The 22196-nt window shown below is 40.5% G+C and overlaps 1 protein-coding gene across 2 annotated transcripts in view; it reads left to right on the forward strand.

Annotated features, from left to right (window-relative positions):
• The window catches only part of ARID5B (AT-rich interaction domain 5B), a 188401-nt gene that overhangs the window by 58849 nt on the left and 107356 nt on the right, over positions 1–22196 (forward strand). The window lies entirely within an intron of this gene.

Consider the following 22196-nt stretch of genomic DNA (forward strand, 5'->3'; position numbering starts at 1 on the left):
CTGCCTGCAATGCGGGAAACTCGGGTTAGATTCCTGGGTGGGGAAGACCCCCTGGAGAAGGAAATAGCAACCCCACTCCAGTACCCTTGCCGGGAAAATCCCATGGACGGAGAAGCCTGGTAGGCTACAGTCCACAGGGTCTCAGAGAGTCGTACACAACTGAATGACTTCACTTTCACTTGACCCAGCCAGTTTTCACCCAAGAATCATCATGTTCTTTTGTCTCACAGTCAGAATAAACTAGTGTTTTCACCATTCAATTTAGTATGTGCTTTAATTTTGTTTAGAAATAGTCTCAGGATTCTTTTGGATTTTTTTTCCCCCACCCTGAAGTTCTTAATTTCCATGCTAAGTTCTTGAGTCTCTTTTTTTAACTGATACATCCAATAAGGAGATTTTTTTTTTAATAATTATGCCTAAAGAACTGGAAAAAGTCAAACTACAAGCATTTATCATGGCTTGCAATACCAGAAAAGTGACTAACATCCAAGCAGAGAAAAATAGCTAGCCAGTCCACTAATTATGTTAATAGGATCACGTCTGTAAGATGCACTTAATATATTCTGCTTTGATTACCCATATTGAAATACTTGAAACCCTGACTTGTAATGTGAAATTCAAAATACTTATAAATGCCAATAGCTTTTATTTACTTAGAGTCAACAACTGATGAAAAAGCTCTTACTTAAATAAATTGAGAACAAGGATGCAAACAGACATTATTCATTCATTTTATCATTTTTCCTCCCTGCTGTGGACATTAGCCTTTGGCATCTGGTCTTTAACCATAATCTATGGCTAGATGTAGGCAGGACACTGTAGTGAATTCAAATTGGATAACGCTGGAGAATTCCAGTTAAGGTTGACTGAAATCTAAAACACACTGTAATATAGACAAAGGAATTGTTATTATAGATTAAATGTATGTCGAAGATATAGAAGGATTATTATGTCTGTTTCAGATGTAATTTCATGCCTGAGAATTTACATTGAAGGAAAAATGGTCTGGATCCCATTAGCAAAAGGCCCTGTTTTGCTGTCAGTTTAATTAAATGGAAACTGCTGGCAAGAGTGCTGAGGAGGTTGATAGAAGCAATACTATTTTGTATGTTGGAACAGGAAACTGTTAGGTCTTCCAGTTTGAAAAGGATACAAAAATGAAACCTGTGATTCATTTTTGTTTACAAACTCCCTCCTAGTTTACAATGACCTTAGTGATAAATTAACTATAATAAGTTATACATAGTGTACAGGACAATGGCTTGATCCCAAGATACGAAATGCTAATCTCTGAGAAGAAAGTAGAACTTATTTTAATGTGCCTTTTCCCCTAAACAATGCCTTCTTCAACAAAAGTAATTGTTTCCTTTGGTTATTTTTCTGTAAGTAGATTGAGAAGGGGGAGGGGTGTTCTGTTTGCTTTAAAATGTGTGTGTGTGTGTGTGTGTGTGTGTGTGTGTGTGTAGCAGAAGAAAGAAGAAAAGGGAGAGAGAGTTAAAGAGAGACCCTGAAACAGTGATTTATCTGTTAAGTGTGTTTGGCTTCCTGCCTTTTGGCTGGACTTTTTGAGAGAAACATATTTGGTTTACTTTAATGGGCAAAAGCTCTGAACCTCATTTGTAGGGGAAAAAAAGAGCATGTTTTCTTTCCCTTTTTCAGTTCGGTTTATTACATCTTGACATTCTGTCTTATAATTGAATAGTAATTCTGAATTTAGGGCTGGAGAAGGAAGAAATTTAAGTGGGTCTCTTCCTCCGCTTCTCCGTCCTCCCCTTCGTGCTCCTCTGTTTCAGCGGAAAGGACTAGCTGATCCCAAAGTTTCATCTCCTTTTACAGCCACCCTTCGAACTGGCAGCAAAAAATGATTAATTTTGCTGAGACTGTGTGGCTGTCTTTGTACCTTGGACCATGCTGAGGGTTGTTGATATGTTTGTGTCCATTCTAATAGCTTGAGGTCAGTATGTGGTATTAGAAGGACATTTTCAATCTCATTTTAAAAAATAGATAGCCAGTGAAAGTATAGTCTGTGCAACACTTTCATGGTGGATGCCTGACATTATGCCTTTGGCAAAACCCAAGGGTGTACAACAGAGTGTGAAGCCTAATGTAAACTATGGATATGATGAGTCATAATGTATCAATATTGCTTCACCAGTTGATATAAATGTACCACACTAATGCAAGATTTAAGTGTTTTGCATGAAGATACCAGCAGGAAAATAATTTCTAAAAAGATGCATAAGTGGTACGAATACCAAAATCCATTTTCCCCTTAGTTTGGTACAGCTTTTTCTTTTTAATCACTATTGTCAACTAAATATATTTATTGATTGTCAGTCCCTTACTAGGTATGTTGGAAGAGATTTGTCAGTTACAAAAATGTAAAAGTTGGGTATAGTATTTCAAAAAGGTCTGATCAGATGTTTGGACTATCCAACATTAAAGAATTTACATGGGGTCATTTTCTTTTTCTATGTCCACTTTTTTTCTTCATCTCTTTTAGTGGTGCCTATTTTCTTATAATAAAAGCAAACATTTATCATGATGGGATGATACAAGGAAATAGAAAAAATTCTACTTGCCCATAATACCACCATGCTGAAATAATTGGTCTTGATATTTATTGTCTATCATCCCAGTCTTTTTTCTCTGCCTGTTATACATAAGTATTTTAAATGATTTGTAGTATATCTTCCATATTATAATACTTTTTAACTTAATATGCCCTTTATACAAAACATATTCACCTGCAGTATCATTTTTGGTAATGCACTCCACTGTATTCCATTGTACAGAAGTGCCATAATTTATCTGGCTATTCTCCTGCTGTTGGACTTTGGAGATTTTTTTCCACTTTTGACTATTGTAAACATTTTTCTCAGGAATGGTTTTGAAAATATATCATTGTCTGTATTCTTGATTATTTCCTTAGAATAAATTCCTAGGAGTGGAACTTATGAGGTCAAAGATCAGAGCAGAATTCTAAGGCTTTTCCTAAGTATTGGTTAAATAGCAAAAAAAAAAAAAAAAAATGTAAAGAACAAATATAGACGATAAAGAAAAGTAGAATTAGGATATCGTATATATTGAAAATCCCTCAGTTCTTGGCATCGCTGTAGCCAATGTAAAGCAAAAAATATGTTACTAAGTTTCAAGAGAAATTGGGCAAATTTAGATATAGCCAGTTTGGGTAGACTTGTGCTTTGTGTGTAGAACACATTTCTATACCCAGAAATGTCTCTCCAGCTCTCCCACTGTGATTAGGAAATATACTCTGAGAGCTCCTGATTGGCTCCACCTACTGGAACTTCCCACAATGCCCCTTTGAGGCCCTGCATCCGATTTGTACCAAGAATTCCAGTGGAAGAGACACACCCCCTGCCTTCTAGAATGGTTTTAGGTCTATGCTATGTGTGTGTCTCTGCTCTCACAGGAAAATACAGGAGACTGGCATGGGAGAACTAGCCAGTGATAGGCTGGGACTCCTGTGAAAGGGTTAACCCAAGAGACTTGCAGCCAATGAGCATTTATCCTGATGATGTCACAGTGGTGAGATCAGAGGCTCCAGGGAGTTTATTTTGAAATTACTCAGAACTGGAAACATTCATTCCACTCTTAGTGGGGTTTTTTTGAGTGTCAAAAACAAGGATAAATTGAAGTTTTAATAAAATAGGGCTATGTGTCTTGCTCCAGGTTCCTGAAGATCATTATTTTGAGTACAGTGAAATTAACACACATACACACACACACACAGAGATGCTAATGTAAAAAAGGGGAGGGGGGGAGCTTTTAATCTTTGTTATTGATTTTCTGTGTGTACAGTTTTATCTAAAGAATATGGTTTATCAGCCATTGTGGGGCTGAGCTTTAAGGCCAATAAAAAGCTTTGGTCCTTAGAAAATAAAATGAGATATTCAAGCAACTAGTTTATTTTAATTTCTTTTCTTTTCCATTTCATGACAGTATTTCAAATAATTAGGTTGATTTATGATTATAGATAGTTTAAAGATGTAATATGCTTTAACACTGCAGTGCTGGTTTATTGTATCTGGCCTTATCCAATTATAAAATTGAGTTTAGTCATGTAATGATTCTCCAACTAAAATATCAATCACAGTGAATGGACTGGTGCAGTGTGTATACTATGAGGCTATTTTGAGCTACTCTCTTCAAGGCATCCTCACATCTGAATATGTTTACTTGGCTTTAGTCTTTAACATGTAAGAACACATGAAACTTTGGCTAAATTTAGCCTCTCGAGTCTAATGCACATGCTTGGTGACAGCAAAAGGGGAGGTTTTGATGACGAGCAGGATATGATAGACTAGAGTAATTATTTCCGCAAGAAAATGAGCATCCTACATTATTTGTACAAATAACACAAAGTGATTATTTGGCTATGCTGTTGTAATGAAACAATAAAGATCATATTTAATTTAAAGCAGTATCCCCCAGGGTCTTCTTTTTTATTCAGAGCATTTTTGGCTACTAAAACAAACATGATTTGCTGCTATGGTTAACAACAGCAATTTTAGAGGAGAGAGAGAGAAAAAGAGAGAGAGAGATTGGCAGATCTCTTTCTATCTTTCCATTAACTGTAGCATTCCAGAAATCATGATAAAGGCATGTGGGACAGGAATGTTGAAATAAGTCGCTTATTGAAATAAGTTGCTTATTTCACTATTCTTTCCATATTGTTCACATAACCATTTATTTACAATAATTTGAGTAATCTCAGAGTTCCTCCTAAAGGCTTTTTTTGGCCAGGATAAAAAGTGCAGCTTTAAGATATTTCTCCTAAAATAAATTTGAGACGGTCTCATTTATAGTCAGCAGTGCCTTGATTACTTGCAGACACACTGGAAATTTACATGCGCTTTTCTCCTTTATAAAACACTGATCTGTTCATATCATTAGTTCCCTCATGACTAGTGCTTGGCTGCTTGCCAAGCGGTCTAAATCTGTAGTTGTAAATCGTGAGTTGAAATAGCAGAAAGTGGATTTGTAACTTAAAAAGTGTAAACAGTTTGGAAAATGAAGTAATTTTGGAGTATGATTGATTGCCTTGTGATTGTACTTTAAATTAGCCTGGGGTCTCAGGGGCAGATCTCTGCTCTAACTGCTTATTATACATTTTCAGTTTTCGAAGGAATAATAGCATTGTTGGTAGGCTTTTAAACAATGTATGCATCTCCTGGAGTGACCTTTTAGGAAATGAATAGTTTTATTGTGTGTCCATTACTTTGCCTGAAACAACATTTTTGAGTTATTAATTTGACTTGTTCTATAAATAAAGAATTCAAAATGCAAAGCAGCTGTGCAGCCCAGAGCGTAGTATATCATGCTCGGGCTCCAGAACCGCTGTTTGAGATTGCTAATCCACAGAACAAATGGTTTCTTGGATGATAAATTAATAATTTTTCTGGAGCCTATGGTTACCAAAGATTAGCCCTTCGATATTATAGAAGCCAAAAATGATTACTAAGGAAGACAGTCGATGAGTTGGCCTTCTGGGGCATTAAAAGTAGAAGCCTGCTTTTGTTGAGGGATCTCAATTCATTTAAAGGCATAGGTAGAAAAGTAGGGATAGCCCAGTGGGGCTTTCTGGGCAAAGGAGAGCAGCTGTGATGGAACAGAAGGATCTGGAGTCAGAAAGCCTAAGCTTAGGTGTCTTTTTCTAAGTATCAGATGCACCAGCTGAGTCATCCTACACAAGTCATCGAGTCTCCAGAGCTCTTTTTTCCTCACCAATAGAATGGGTATAAGAATTCCAACCACACAAAATTATGGCGTTTGAATGAGACTGGACATGAAAGACTTTTCTGTAAAGGTGAAGTACCCAGGATCGTTATCACCGTCATCATGATTATTGCTACTACTGTTGCTATTGTTATTAATATATTGGCTTTGGTCATTTTTTCCTGCTGTTTATATTGTGAGTGGCTCATTGAAGTATGTTTTGAGCAACAGTCTCCTTCACTTTTTGCTTGCCTCAGGGAGGGGTCTAGGAATAGTTTTTTTGTGCATTGATGCTGGAATTCTAGTTTTTTGTGTGTGGAAACAATTTCCCCAAGAAAGCCCTTTCTTTTTTTTTTTTTTTAATCTTCTTCCTTGTCTAATTCAACATGTCTTGGGGGTCACATTTTACTCCTATGTTTGGAGATGAAGAATCTTGGTTCCTTAAGCATTTATTAGAGCTTTTACTGCATGTCAGGCAGAGCCTGTGTTGAGCATCAGCGGTGAAAGGAGTATAGTTTTTGCCCTTGCAAGTGTCTGAACCTCAGGCAGCAGTTTCCAATAGAACTTTCTGTGATAATGGACCTTTCCCATGTCTGTGCCTTCCACTCAGGACTCACCAGCCATCTGTGGCTTTGACCACCTGACTATGGCTAGTGTGACTGAGAAACTGATTAAAAAATTTTTTTAATTTGATTTAACTTTAATTCATTCAACTTTAAATAGGCACATGTGGCTAGCAGCTACTATATTGGACAGTCCAGCTCCAGAGTAAAGATTTGCCAGTCCACTGCTAGCTTGGGGAGTAAACCTAAATATTTTGTAAGTGAATGAAGACTAAGTTACCCGCATTGCTCTTCTCTTGAATGAGGCACAATTTCAAAGCTCAAAAAAAACCCGGTTATTTGGATGATGCCAGTGGCCAAAATGGACGAGTCGCTTTTCAGTGTACATGTTGTTGAAACAGGGAGTTGGTACGTATTGATGAGGAAAATGAATAAAATACTCAGGACCCAACCTCTGGTGAGCCCGCTCATGGTGTCAGTGCTGACCAGGGATGACTGGCGGGAGGAAGCCCCAGCCAAGCCAGCAGGAGGGCGGAGGCGAGGTGGGGGCCTCAATACCCCATCGTTTTAAATGCAGGATTTATGAGGACTTCCCTGGCAGCCCTGTGGTTGGGACTCCATGCTTCCACTGTAGGGAGCACGGCTTCTATCTCTGGTTGGGGAACGAGGATCCCACATGGTCTGCGGTGCAGCCAGAAACCTAAAAACTTTAAAAAATAAGTGCGGGATTTATGAACATTGAACTACAGAGTAAAGCACCCCCTGCCCCACTGAGAAAATGTAGCGCTTCCCATTTTCTCTTTGAGTCATCCGGAATCCATTCATATCCATGGGGCAGAGAAGTCCAGCAGTACTGGGTGTGAACTCGCAGACCGAGGGGAGAAGGCGGTGTGCAGCCGGAGCGCTCCCGGCCTGCGCTCGGGGCTGGGGGCTGTGTGCTGCAGCCTGGCCTCTGCAGACCGTGCGGGTTCCCCAAAGTCCATTCTCGATTCCTATATTAGTGAGTTTCCTCTGGGAGATGAAGCAGCTTTTGGCATTGTGGAACAGTATTTAAATACTTGTGGTGAGAAGTCTAATATTAGAATGGGAACACAGAGCCTTTAGACATCATGGAATCCAATCCCCTTATTTTATTTTTATTTTTGAAATTCAGTGTTCCTGATTGAGCAATGAGGATCTGACTAAGGATTTCTCAGAGTCGACGGGAGGGATGACAGAGGGGCTTGTTTCCACTCCTCACTCCAAATACCATCTGTCATACCTGACTCCTCTCTTCACCTGTCTCGTCACCTGGTCACCAACTAATAGAAGCTCTCCTCTCCACCCTTTTCCCACACAGAGCCCTTTTTCTCATGCAGCAGCCCTCAGCAAACCAGGGGCTAGGTCTTCATCCAGGCCTGGCTTATCCAGGACCAACGGCTGGCACAGTGCCTAGGGCCCTTGATACTTTTGGGGAGGCCACAAGAATGTTTACATTCAAGATCAGAGAAAAAATGCAATGACATTTTTGGTTGAAGGAAATGTTTTAATATATAATATTTAAACATTCACCTTTATACCAATGCAAGTTTTAGTACTTTCCTATGGAGGAAGGGGCCATGGCAAGTCCCTTTGCTGCTCTGCCTTGACCTGGAGCCACCTTCCTTGGAAGGCAGGGCCCCCATCGTCTTACAAAGGAGAAACGAAGCCCAGGAAGGGCAGGGATTGGTCCCGAATTCCCAGAGTGTGTGATGTGCTGCCCCCCTGTGAAGGCCGTTTTCTCTTAGGCCATCAGGGAGATTTCTTCTTAAAACAATTTATTCCAGGGCTGGTTTTTCCTAACCGTAATGTAATTGTACTTTAATCAATAAAAAATTTCCTGTGGAACAACTGGGAGGGGTGGGGAGAAGAGAAACCCAGCAAATGTGAATTGTTGTTTATTTGTCTCTCTTAAACAATGTTTCACGTTAAACCAGCTGCAAATGAAATGAATTGCGTTATAACCGTCTTGGAAAAATAGCAGCTGATCTCATAAATTCATCGAACTTCCTGGTTCCAAAGGCCTCTCTTAAAATAATAGTAAGTGTCTCCTGCTCAGTAAATACCTGCCTCCACTTAGTGGGCAGTGAAGGAATTATAATTGCAAAACCAGAATGGCCTCCTCCTGCCTCCTCCTCCTCTGAGATGGCAGGTTCTGTGCTGACCCTGAACAGGGATGGGGAGGGAATGTGGCTGCCCAGGACAGGGACTTCTGTCTTATAGGATGCCCTCCGTCTTACAGGATGCCCGGATCCCAGATGTCATCACTCGGTGAATAGGCCGCTCCTCTGGGCATCTCTGCTGCCCAGGGTGAGCTCAAGGCTCCATGCTGAGTGCTACTTCAGTGGCAAGTCCCTTTGTGTCACAGGCTTATCTGGGGGTAAACTTCTCTCAGAAGTCCTAAGCAGTGCTTATGGCCAGGGTCTGGGGAATCAGGCAGACCTGGGTTCCAGAGTGACCTTGACCAAGCTGCCTAATCTCTCTAAGCCTCAATTTCCTCATCCATAAAATGGAAGCGGTAAATATCCCTTCCAGGGTTGCTGCAGTGATTACATACACATTAAAGGCTTAGCACTCGCCTGTCAATAGTGTGTGTTCAGTACCAAGCAGCCGGACTCCAGGAGGACAGTGTTAGATCACTGAACATTCTGACGGCAGGCCCAAAGATTCTCATTAATATTTGTATTTTTCTTTAGTTTGGCATCAAGCATTGCGATGACAGCAGTGTTAATAAACATCAGGAAACGTCCTTGGCATTTTGCAAATCGAACTATATCTTCCCTGTCCAGGTGGGTGAGATCTTCTCAGAAAATGATTCCAAGTCAGTGGCACTTGAATGTTGTCAGAGATGAAGCAAGTTTGCCACCAGATTTACCATCTCCTCAAAGTCTAGGCCGAATATTCTTCAATGCAGGTATCTTAACACCTGTCTGTTACATTCTCTGGGGCGTAAGGGGATGCATTAAGCAGAAAAGAAACACCTGACTTGGGTGTTACTAAACTCCATTATCTTCTGTCAGCCATCCACGTCAGAGGAGATGACTTCGGTCCCCGCCAACCTGAGTTTCTGGAAAATCTCACTAACTGTCTTAAGAGAGGCTTGTTTGAAACAAATGGCATTTCAAAATGTTTCCTGTCTTTGCAGGTTTAGAAATCTTATTTAAATCAGTGTAATGAGACACTTGGAACAAAATGTAATCATTCTCACTTCTGCATGTGTTGGAAGAAGCAGTACCACAGCTAGGGAGTTGGGGTTAGATGGAGCTGGGTCCCTTCACACACTGGCATTTTGCTGTGTGCTCAGGCTTGTCTCATCAGTGTGCTGTGTAGGGACAATCTGTTGGGGTCTGTATTAAGTAAATTGTACTCTGCAAGAATTGAGAGAGCCATCACTTCACCGTGATGTTTGGAAGAGTTGGACACCTTCAGTGGAGTGGCATCCTTGGACCAGCTCTCTGTCCTTCTTCTGCAGGCCCCCTTGTGACCTGAGACCAGCTGTTTTCCAGAAGGCTTTATTGAATGGAAGTGAAAAGTTCCCTTAAAGTGTGAGGATTCGTGAGGTCAAGTTTGAGGTCAAGGGAGTCTTCACATTACCGTTTACAAGAAGCATATATTTATATATTCATTCTGAAATTTAAAATTTTTTCTAAATACCATGTGAGCAAAGATAAAAGAATCATCTCATTTCTTCTGACTGAAGAAACCTGGTCTCTTCATGGTTATATGTGAAGGAATGACTCGAGGAGCGCTTACAGAAGAGCATCTTAACCCAAGATACCACGTGGTGGGAAGATACACTGGAAGAATCTCTTCCACTGACCTTGCGTGAAGACACTTGTCCAAGCTCTGAAGTCCTGCTCTCTTAGAGAAAGATGAGACGAGATGCAGCCTCCTGGTTATGTGGTGGGCTTGGAAGCCCATTGTTTGGGTTCTTCTTGTGCATGGAAGAATGAGATTTTTATCTCCAGATTTCAAAACTTGAGCAAACTTATAATACAAAATATTACTCCCCAAGGTGGTAAATTATGTTGCTTGTTAATCTAGAAATAGGCTACCTAAACAGAAAGAACAGGGATGCCTTTAAAGAATCTGATTGATTTGAAGGCTGGGGAAAGACTGATGAATCTCAGCGCTTCTTAGATGGCTTTCAAGCACTGAGGCTTTTTCAGACGCTGCTCACATGTGCCTTTGACTCAGTCCTTAGAACAGCTGGTGTCAAAGGTCCTCTAAGCTTCAGGGTTTGTCACTGGAGCAAGGAAAGGGTGTTTGGGGTGTCCCACTGGACTTGAAGCAAGGACCTGAAAGCTTAACAGCCAATAAAAAGTGTTGGTGGAAGATGGATGCTAATTTTCAGCAAGACCCGAACTCTGTTTTCCTCATGCAACCCCCTTCCCTTCCTCCTCCCATTGAAAACTGAAGAATTGCAGTGGCTTTGTCTTGGGCTTCCCTCATAGCTCAGTGGGTAAAGAATCTGCCTGCGTTGTAGGAGACTTGGGTCCAATTCCTGAGTTGGGAAGATCCCCTGGAGAAGGAAATAGCAACCCATTCCAGTATTCTTGCCTAGAGAATCCCATGGACAGAGGAGCCTGGCAGGCTGCAGTCCAGGGGTCCACAAGAGTCAGACACGACTGAGTTACTTTCACTGTCTTAAGGTGGGAGAGAGAGAGGTGGTTTTAAGTCAAAGAAGGAGACCAACATGGAATTTTTATCTTATGTAATATTTGCTGGTATTTAAGTATGCTTTGGTGGCATCTTGGCTGGTGTTCAGAGACTGTTGAAATCATCTTGGTTTTGAAGAATTGCTAAACGGAGCTGTTAAATTGTGCTTTGTAAATGGCATTTAGCTACGTATTGGTTCTGCCTTGGCCTCATGAACGATAACACCTGTTATCTGAATGGTCTCTGTCCACGTCCCAGCTGAGGAAAAACTCAAATTGAGTTTGCATTTCAGTTGAGGCAGAATATACTAATAATACCCTTCCTGATTAAAAGTGATCTTGACTGTTTATGTGGACAGAGTATGCTAGACTTACCCCGATGAAGGTGGCAAGCCAAGCGCCAGAAATAAAAATGAAAAAGGAAGCATTTAAGTTGTAGGCAACCTAGCCGATGTATCTGGTTTTTTTCTTTGTAAACCTGATCAGCATCCAAATTGTATTTTTTAAACGCCTCCTTTTGTTGAAACTATTTTACCCACCACCACTCTCTGCTTTTGAGTCTGTAATGGCAGGCAGACCTGGGCTCAAATCCATTCTTATAGCCTCCTGAGCAGAGCCCCCGCCACGGCTGCAAGTCACTTCATGTTTTTTACGCATCAGTCTCCTCATCTGGAAAATGGGGATAGTAATAATTCCTTTAGGGTTGTCTAGAGGAGGAGAAAGATGTGTTTATGACCACCACATAGAAAGAGCCCAGGAAGGGATGGTGTTTTTATCTGCTTTAGAGAGTGTCCATTTATTCTTCAAACCTCATCTCGAGCTTTCTTTTTTGAAAGCTATTCTTTTCATTTCTAATAAAAATAATTTTTTAATGTGTATTTATTTATTTGGCTTATGGGATCTAGTTCACTGACCAGGGATTGAACTCAGTCCCGCTACGTTGGGAGTGCAGAGTCTTAGCTACTAGACCAGCAGAAAAGTCCCCAGAAGTCCTTCTTGATGCTCCTTTGGTACCAACAACACGCCTCCTCTGCCGTGACTCATCAGAGCACTTACTGGTACGTTCGTTCACATGCCTGCCACCTAGAAGACCAGGCTGCACACCCTTGAGGGCAGGGCCACCAGGTCTTCGATCTTTGTCCTCCTCCATGGTCTCCTCCTGATCCACAGGGGGTGGTGTCTGATCAGCCACTGCATGGATGGCCATTTTGATGTTGAATGCTATCTTTTCCAGGTTGCGGAGGGTGCAGTTGTGTGAGCCCTGTGTGTGATGAGGGTGGGATGGGTTGTGGGTCTTGGTCTTGGGATCCAAACAGGGGAGGAGAATTTAGTGAGAGAATTATAGAGAGAAATAGTGCCGTTGGATTCACTGAGCCTAAATAGTTTTCCTGCTGAGGGGTTAAAAGTGGAGAAGTGCGCCAATGAAGGGTGTTTTATACAACAGCAGTCTCTTTCCAAGATTATCTTCCAAATAAGGCAAAATCAGGCTTCCTTGGGGGATTGTTTTGAGCCTGGAGACATGAGACTGGAAAGACTACTTGAATAGTACAACCTGACATGAGAAGTGTGCTTCTCATTTGTTCAGAAAATCACAAGGATTTTCAAGGTTATCAGTCCACTGGACAGTCTCAGAGCTTCTCTCAGATTCTCATGAATCTGCTGTAACCCCTCTTAGAGATTGGGGCCCATGCAGAAGGCAGCTGGAGTGTGATGGGGGTAGAGTGACCCTTAATGCTTGGTGACCTATCCCTGCTGTTAGGTGGGCGACCTTGGGCGAGTTATTTACCTCGTTGTGTTTCTGTTCTCTTGTATAAAACAGGAGTATCCATATGGACTTCCAGGGGGGTTCTGGGAGGATTAAGTGAATCTAAGCATGTGAAGGGGTGTTATAAATTCTGAAGTGTTATACAAATGAGTGACTACACTATGCATGATAAACTGTTTGTAATTACATAGCATTAAGCAGGCTGTGTGTGCAAGAGGGGAGTGAAGGGGGCTTGAGGGATTGCCATGATCAACATTTGGGTGCATACTCTTACCCTGTCCCCAAAATTTGATCAGAGAAACACTAGCCTGTTGAGAGGAGCCATAAATGACCACAAAAAAGGGAGGGGGGAGTGGTGTTGGTAAGGAGGAAAGGAAGCAGGTGAGAGAGGATTTCATGGTAAAATAAATTCAGCAGAGGGAGTTTAATTCCTCCTGTTGGCTAAAATGCCCCTTAGTTTGTCAAATGCCCCGAGGAGACTGTCCATGGAACTGTGTTAAATTCAATGCTTTTCATACTATGGTACCCCTTTTTTAATAAAACTTTTGATAATGTGCTCCCTTTTCTCCCCACAAGCTAGTGTTCTTTGGAATATTTGAGGGGATGATTTGCAACTTCCCTGATAGCTCAGTTGGTAAAGAATCCGCCTGCAATGCAGGAGACCCTGGTTCGATTTCCTGGGCCAGGAAGATCCGCTGGAGAAGGGATAGTCTACCCACTTTAGTATTCTTGGGCTTCCCTTGTAGTTCAGCTTGTAAAGAATCCGCCTGCAATGTGGGAGACCTGGGTTCGATCCCTGGGTTGGGACGATCCCCCAAGAAGGGAAAGGCTACCCACTCCAGTATTCTGGTCTGGAGAATTCCATGGACTGTATAGTCCATGGAGTCACAAAGAGCTGGACATGACTGAGCAACTTTAACTAGTAATAGCGATTATCTATAGAGTGTACACTAGAGTCAATATTTTTAAAAATATATTTATTTATATATTTGGCTGCATTGGGTCTTAGTTGTGGCATGCAAACTCTTAGTTGTAGTATGTGGGATCTATAATAGTTCCCTGATCAGGGATCAAACCTGGGCCTCTAGCATTGGGAGCACTGAGTCTTCACCACTGAACCACTGAAGCTAGGGAAGTACCTAGCTTCAATACTTTTTAATCTTTCAACTCAGTTATCCTCTTGGGAAACACTATTTTTATGCCCATTTTCCAGATTAGGAAACCACGCCTCTGAGAGGTCATCATTTCTCATTTCCTAGATCATATCTTTAGTAGTTGGTAAACATCTTGCCCTGCTGCTCTGTCTTTCTACCATCTACCCTGTTGAATTCTATAAATGATTGAACTTACGGGGTTCATAGTTTCTAAACTTTCCGAGCAATTGATCTTTCTGCCCACTGCTATTCCTGTACCCATGAGTAGATAAGCTGTTGAAGCCAGTCTTATGGAATATGTGATTTTGAAATATGTAGCCTTTAAAGGGTTTAACTTGTGTTACCAAGTGTGTGTACGTGTGTACTCAGTTACTCAGTAGTGTCAGACTCTTTGCAGCCCCATGGGTTATGGCTTGCCAGGCTTTTCTGTCCATGCAAGAATACTGCATTGGGTAACCACTCCCCTGAGGGATCTTCCCCACCCAGGGATCAAACAGGTGTCTCTTGCATCTCCTGCATTGGCAGGTGGATTCTTTTAGCAATGTGCTGTCTGGGAAGCTGGTGTTATCATGAGAAGTGGGTAATTCCCATGGTAAACATTACCAATCCCTGTGACCTTCCGACAGGGAGCTCTCCCCTCCTCTTCAGCTTAATAGTTCTGTATTTCTACACCTGACTTTAGGACTTTCTAGATGCACTGTAGTTGCTTCAAATTGATTTTCTGTTTCATATTTCCATCCTGCCCCAACACCTGAGTGTCTTCATCTGTTTCAATAGGGGTGTGACAACCACAGGAGTAGCTGTTACAAAGCCCAAATACAGACACAGCTCAAGCGTCCTTGTTCAGCATGGCAGGAGGGGGCCCCAGGGATTTTTATTTTAACACACCCTTCAGTGATTCTAAGTCACTAAGTCCTAGTGAACTAAGTCACTAGGAACTTAGTCACTAAGTCACTAAGTCACTGCAGTCACTCACAGGACACATGTCCTTTCTTGGGTTTCATTTAACCCCTGAGAATGGGGACATCCTGTGTGTGCTAAATTGCTTCAGTCATGACCTAAAGCTAAATTGCTTTGTGACCCTATAGACTCTAGCCCACCAGACTCTTCTGTCCATGGGATTCTCCAGGCAAGGATACTGGAGTTGGGTAGCCTTTCTCTTCTGTATGGGAACATCCTACCACTTGCCAATTGAGAACCATGGAGGAATCTCTCTCCAGGTTAAGGCAAAAACAAATTTCCTCTGAGGATTCAGTTGGAGAGATGTTAATTGAGAAGATTTATAGAGATGTGGTTAGGGCGAAGAGAACCAAGAGGGACAGTTGAGGTACCCAGGGGTTATACAGAGGAAGCAAGAGGGGTTTTGGTGGAAGTGGGAATCACAAGGGACCTGCCATGGTGTGGGACTGAAGCCACAGCCAGAACTGTGGTGCTGAAGTGGAGGGCAGCAGGGGAGAAATAGCCCAACTTCTCTCTTTTTCTCCACCTGATCTCCTGCTGTGTCTTCCATCTGCTCAACTAAGCAAAAGCCAGGGTGTGAGGGAGACCTGTGATACAACCTTCAGGGGGTCACACAGCAAGACAGAGGGACTAGGCAATGAATCTGGGAGTAGGGTATAAGTAGGGGACACCAAATGATGAATAACCAGAAAACACTAATTTGAAACATCAATTGAAATGAACATGAATTGGAAGCCTACCATGTGCTTCACTTATCTGTGATGTTAGGACATGGTAGAATGGGTAGAACTTCTACTCATTTCCTGACCTCCAAAGATCCCATGGACTAGAAAGAGGAGCCCAACATGAACAAATAAGATCAGTGTAGTGTCAGAGTAACTGTATCTTAGGAACTAAGGTGATGTCAGTGATCCAAGATAACAAGTTTCTGGAAACAATCATCCATTATCCAGAGCAGAGGTTCGCAGAGACAAAGAATAAGTATTTCAGACCGACAGGCCGTAAGGTCTCTTCTGCTACACAAATCCACCGCTATAGCATGAGAGCAGCTGTACACAGTCTATCAGTGAATAGGCCTGACTGTGTTGCAATAAAACTTTATTTACAAAAACTGGCTTCAGGCTGGATTCGGCAGCCCATACTCTAGCATAAACCGTATCACAGAAACATCTAAGAGGTGCCCAGAACAGAGATCGGTAGGACCAGTAAACTCATGTATGAAACCACCGAATTATCACTGGAATTAATTTATTAGTCACCAGCAATTTGTTTACTGTGTCTTTTATGAGAAAAGGGAAGTAGGTTTGGATATTAGAACTCAGGGAAAGGAAGACATTTGCAGTGGAAATGATTTTCAGTGGATGACAAGCGTGACGGGAAATGTGAATAAACCAGACTCGTCTCCTGAAGCCTTACATTGGCATGCTCACTACTAACCCTGTACAAAAGGAAGTAAAACAGAGCATATCCACATCAGTGCCTTTCAGTGATGGTCCCCCTCAGTGTGCTGTAGAGAGCACGTAAGAAGGTGCCAGAGTTTTTATATGACTGCATTGCTGTGAGATTGAATAGCGGTTTCAGTTTCCATTAGGTTTTAGAAGCATTTCTTTCTTTCAGATGTTAAACTAATTTTTGTACTGTGCACACTAGGGAAAAAAAAAGATAAAAAATATACCCATTCTGAACAACCAGGGTTCTCCTGATATTCTGACAGGACACAACAGAGTCCGTGGACGTGGCACTGGGGAACTTGTAGCTCGTCAGCAGGAGAATAGACAGAACCCAGAGCAGAGGGCTCTCGCGGGGTTTTATAGTTGAAGCTTTAATGTTTTTTAACTTTGGTTTGCTTTTTATCATTCACCGAAAACTAAGGGTGGCAAGTGAGGATCTCTATTAAAATAATGACACAGAGTTGCTTGCTATCTCTGGCCTTCATTGGGGTTTTGGTTATCAGAACAATGAAATAACAGTCACAGGAATGGCTTTTTTTCCTGTTTTGTTCTCTTCTCCCAGTTGGGTTTCTGATCCTTTTTTCTTGAGATGGTGGGATCCTAGAGTCCGGGACTGAAAGGCACTGTGGGGATTGTGCCAAGTACCCAGAAGAGGCCAGTGGTCCCAGCTGCCCTTTTAGGCCCACTGTGTCTGACACGGTGGTCTTCAGGTTTCCTTCCCGGTGGACTCTCTAAAGCTCCGCCGTCCAGTATGATAGCCACGAGTTCCATGTGGCTCCAAAGCCCCGAAATGTGACTTGTCCTAATTGAGATGCTGCAAATGTAAAATACAGATTTTTAAAACTTCATTTGAAAAAATGATGTAAAATATCTCATTAGTAATTCTTTGCATTGCTCATGTTGAAATACTGTTTTTTGGGACTTCCCTGGTAGTCCAGTGGCTAAGACTCTGTGCTCCCAATGCAGGGGGCCAGGGTTCAATCCCTGGTCAGGGAACTTGATCCCACATGCTGCAGCTAAGGCCGGGAACAGCCAAATAAATAAATAAAATAAATAAATATATAAAAAAAAAAAAAAATACTGTTTTTGCTGTATTGAGTTAGATAAACTAATTTTTAAAACGTACCCAAAAAAAACCTTGAATTTACACCGTGACATAAGACAAAGTGTTCTTACTATGTGATATATATATATATGTATATATATATATATATATCAAGTCATTACGTTGTATAGCCTAAATTGTTATATGTCAATTATATCATTAAAAGAGGGAGACAAAATGTTCATTGAATTATTACTTTTAATAGTAAAAGACTAGTGGTAAAACAGATAAAAATAGATTATCAAAATTAATTTTACCTGCTTTATTACTTTTTCATGTTTAATTACATATTTGGCTCACAATGTTTCTATCGAATAGTGCTGCTCTAAAAGAGCTTTCAAAAGTCATATATATGTCTTTTCTCAATTTTGAGTAGACAATTAACATTTTTTATCATAAATTTGAATGAATTTTTTTGTTAACAGGCAAAGAAAGTATTAAACGTGATAGGGGATGGAATAAGATGGTGATTGGCTATGATTAGAATAAATCTTATATATCATTTGATAAAATCTTAAATATTAAAATCTATGTTTATTAAAATACAACAGTTCTGATATAAATCATGCAAGTTCTTATCCTTAGGTTTTTATCTAGATTATTTTTTAAAATCTGGTAGCCTTGCAGAACATTCCAGCTACATTTTAAAGGGATCAGCATCATTAACCTTTATTGCTCTGGCTTTTCTGAATTCAGAACATCTTAATGCAGGCCAAAGTACTCTATTTCTACTGCCAAGCTTCTCCTTTAATGGAAATATGTGAAAAGAGGGGAAAGATCAAAGCCTATGGCTTACTGTCCCTTAATATATCAATAAAGTAGACTTCTCCAAAACCAGTATTTTGATTGGTCTCTTCAGTGGTCATAAGATGGCATAGTAGATGGAAAAGGAGGTTGGCTATGTTGAGCGCAGGCTCACTGTTGGGAAATGAATGGGGTAGGGAGTGAAACGTATCTTGAACATGTGTCCCATGCCTGTGTAGACTCTCCTAGGAAAGCCTTCCTGGACCCTCTGGGTCCAGGGGTCCGCCAATTTGAAGACCTCTGATTTAAGACGAGCCAGTGGTAGGAGAAAGGCATTTTGCCCTCCTCATTAAGCCACTCCAGAAGGCCTATGATGATTTACAAGGAAACAGTGCAATCCAGGTGTCTCTTGTCACCTGAGGATGTGAACTCCTAGAGGTCAGTGCAGCTGTGTAGAGATGACTCAGCTCTTTGAGGGTGGTCCACACACCCCTCAGTGGTAAAGTTATTTCTTAAAAAGTCAAAGAATGAGATGACCACCTAAACTCAGGCCCCATCATCTAAAAAGGCAGTGGTGCAGCACTGTTGGGAGGATAATTTCTCTAGGTTCTTTCAGCCTTTGGGGAAGAGCTGCTGGTCCAGAACCTAGAGTGAACGAATGACATATGACAGCTCTTACTCGTTGACAGGATGTTCAGATGTTAACTGCAATGCTGTCTATAGACAGTTGGCATTTGTCAATGGCCCTTCAAAGATCTAGGGGGGATAACAAGAAATTAGGACACTGACTGTGTCCTCCAGGAGGTTATAGTTTAGTTACTGGTTGGAGAGACACCTCTCTTCCTTTCAAGAAACAATGAAGAGTGCATCCAGGTAGAAAATATAACCCTTGCCAGGTAGTCCTCCTTTTTTAAAAAAATTGCATAAAATGTATGCATATAACGTTTACCACTATAACCATTTTTAAATGTAAAATTCAGTGACACTAAGTGCATTCCTAGTGTTGTACAACCTTACCACCATCTATTTCCAGCTTTTTCATCATCCTAAACAGAAACTCTGTACCCACTAAGCAGTGACTCCCCATCCCCTGCCTCTGGCCCTAGCCCCAGCCCCTGGAAACCTCTGTTCTACTCTCTGTCAGATTTGGCCTATTCTAGATAACTTCATATAAAATAGAATCATACGTTATCTGGCCTTTGTCTGCCTTATTTTACTTAGCATAATGTTTTCAAAATTCATTCATTGTTGTTGCATGTATCAGAACTTCATTCCTTTTTATGGCTAAATAATACTCCCTTGTATGCATAACCACACTGTTTATTTATCTGTTGTTGGACACTTGAGTTTCTACTTTTTGGCTCTCATGATTAATGCTGCTGTTAATGTTGATGTACCGGTGTCTGTTTGTGTTCTTGTTTTCAGTTCTTTGGAATATATACCTAGGAATGGAATTATTAGGTCATAGGATCACTCAATATGTAACTTTTTAAGGAACTTCCAGGCTGTTTTTCACTGTAGCTATACCATTTTACATTTTCATCAGCAAAGTATGAGGGTTCCAATTTTTCAACATCCTCACCAGCATTTGGAGTTTATTGTTTTTGTTTTTATTTATGTTTTAAGTAATAGTAGTATTACTAGTAGGTGTGAAGTAGTATCTATGGTTTCGGTTTGCATTTTGCTAGTGACTAATGATATTGAGTAATTTTTCATGTGCCATTTGTATAACTTCTTTGGAGAAACATCTATCCAAGTCTTTTTAAATGGAATTGTTTCTCTTTTTGCTATTTTAAGAGCTATTTGTTTTCTGTATATTAATCCTTCATTTACTATATGATTTGCAAATATTTTCTCCTATTCTATGGGTTGTCTTTTCACTTTCTTGATAGTGTCTTTTGGTACACATAAGTTTTAAATTTTGATGAAGTCCAGTTTATTTTTTGTTCTTATTGCCTACACTTCTGGTGTTATGTTTAAGAAACCATTGTGAAATCCAAGGTAATGAAGATTTCCTCCTGTGTTTTGTAGTCTTAACTCTTAAATTTGAGTCTTTGATAAATTTTGAGTTAGTTTTTATATGTGGTGTGAGGTAAGGGTCAAATGCATTTTTTTCCTATCAATACTTAGTTTTCACCCACATCATTTGTTGAAAAAACTGCCTTTTCCCATTGAATAGTCTTGGCACCCTGTCAAAAGATTTGAATGTTTATTTCTGGATTCTTTATTCTATTGGATCACATTTAAGCCTTATGCTAGTATCACACTGCTTTGATTACTATAGCTTTGTAGTAAGTTTTGAAATTAGTAAAGTGTAAGTCCTCCAGTTTTTTTCTTTCTTAGCTACTTGAGATCTCTTGAAATTCCATATAAATTTTCCAGATGTTCCTGGGCTTCCCTGGTAGCTCAGATGGTAAAGAATCTGCCTGCAATGCAGGAGACCTGGGGTTCAGAAGATCCCCTGGAGAAGGGAATGGCTACCCACTACAGTATTCTTGCCTGGAGAATGCCATGGACAGAGGAGCCTGGCAGGCTACAGTCCATGGGGTCACAAAGAGTCAGATACAACTGAGCGACTAACACACTTTTCCAGATGTCCACATCTTTTAAAAAAAAAGTTGCACAGTAAAAATGCAGACAAACAGAGGAGAAAATAAGAATCCCAGGTGATGTCACAATCTAGGTGTACCCACTGTTAATGATTTTTAGGCATTAGACAAGACAACATGGGATATCTCTTCACACCGTCTAGGATGGCTGTCAAAAAGACAATGACAAATAATAGCAAGTGCTAGCAAAGATGTGGACATATCAGAAACCTCATACACTGTTGAAGAGAATGTAAAATGGTGTAGCCACACTGGAAAACAGTCTGGCAGTTCTTTAAAAGGGCAAACGTAGAATTACCATATGACCCATCAATTTTATTCCTAGGTCTATATACACAAGAGAAATGAAAACATATACCCACACAAAAGCTTTTATACAAATGTTGATAGCATCATTATCCATAATAGCCAAAGAGTGGAAATAATCCCAGTGTCTCATCACTTGATGGAATGGATAAATAAAATGTGGCCTATCCGTACGATGGGATATTATTAAGCAATAAAAGAAAATGAAACGCTGATTGTTGTTTAGTTGCTCAGTTGTGTCCCACTCTTTTGCAACCCAAGGACTGTAGCCCACCAGATTCCTCTGTCCATGGGATTTCCCAGGCAAAAATATTGGAGTAGGTTGCCATTTCCTTCTCCAGGGGATCTTCCCAACCCAGGAATTGAACTCACATCTCCTGCATTGCAGGCAGATTCTTTACCTGGGAAGCCTTGAAATAGTAATATACTCTATAATATGTATGAACCTTGAAAACATAATGCTAAGTGATAGAAGCTGTTATAAAGAGCTACATATTGTGTGAATCCATTTATATTAAATATCCAGATAGGCAAATTTATAGAGGTAGAAAGTAGTTTAGTAGTTGCCTAGAATTGATGAGGGGCAAAGAGATGTGGAATGAGGGGATACAAGGGTTCTTTTGGGAAAATGAAAATGTTATAAATTTAATTATAGTGGTAGAGGCACAATTAAATATACTGAAAGCTTGTACATTTTAAATGAATGAATTATTTGGTATGTGAATTCTATCTCAATAATGCTATTAAACAAAAGACAAGAGGTTGAGCATATTATTTTGTACCTTTCTTATTTTCACTGACTGTAACAAAAGCATCTTTGCAAGATCTTAAATGTTATTTGATTTTATTATGTTTAATGACCACGGAGTTTTAATGAAAGTAGCCATACTGTGATGTTATTTTTCCAGATATAATATATGTTCTGTTATACAGTATATATAAACACACATATACACATGTGTATGTATGTATATATATAGAATGGCTTCAAAATGCTAGGCATTAGGAAATCAACATTAATCAATTTACACTTTTTGGTGTTTAGTGCTCCATGAGTTCAGTTTGGTTCAGTTGCTCAGTCGTGTCTGACTCTTTGTGACCCCATGGACTGCAGCACGCCAGGC

This window comes from Cervus elaphus, chromosome 15 (genome assembly GCF_910594005.1).
Source record: "Cervus elaphus chromosome 15, mCerEla1.1, whole genome shotgun sequence".
Taxonomy (NCBI): Eukaryota; Metazoa; Chordata; class Mammalia; order Artiodactyla; family Cervidae; genus Cervus; species Cervus elaphus.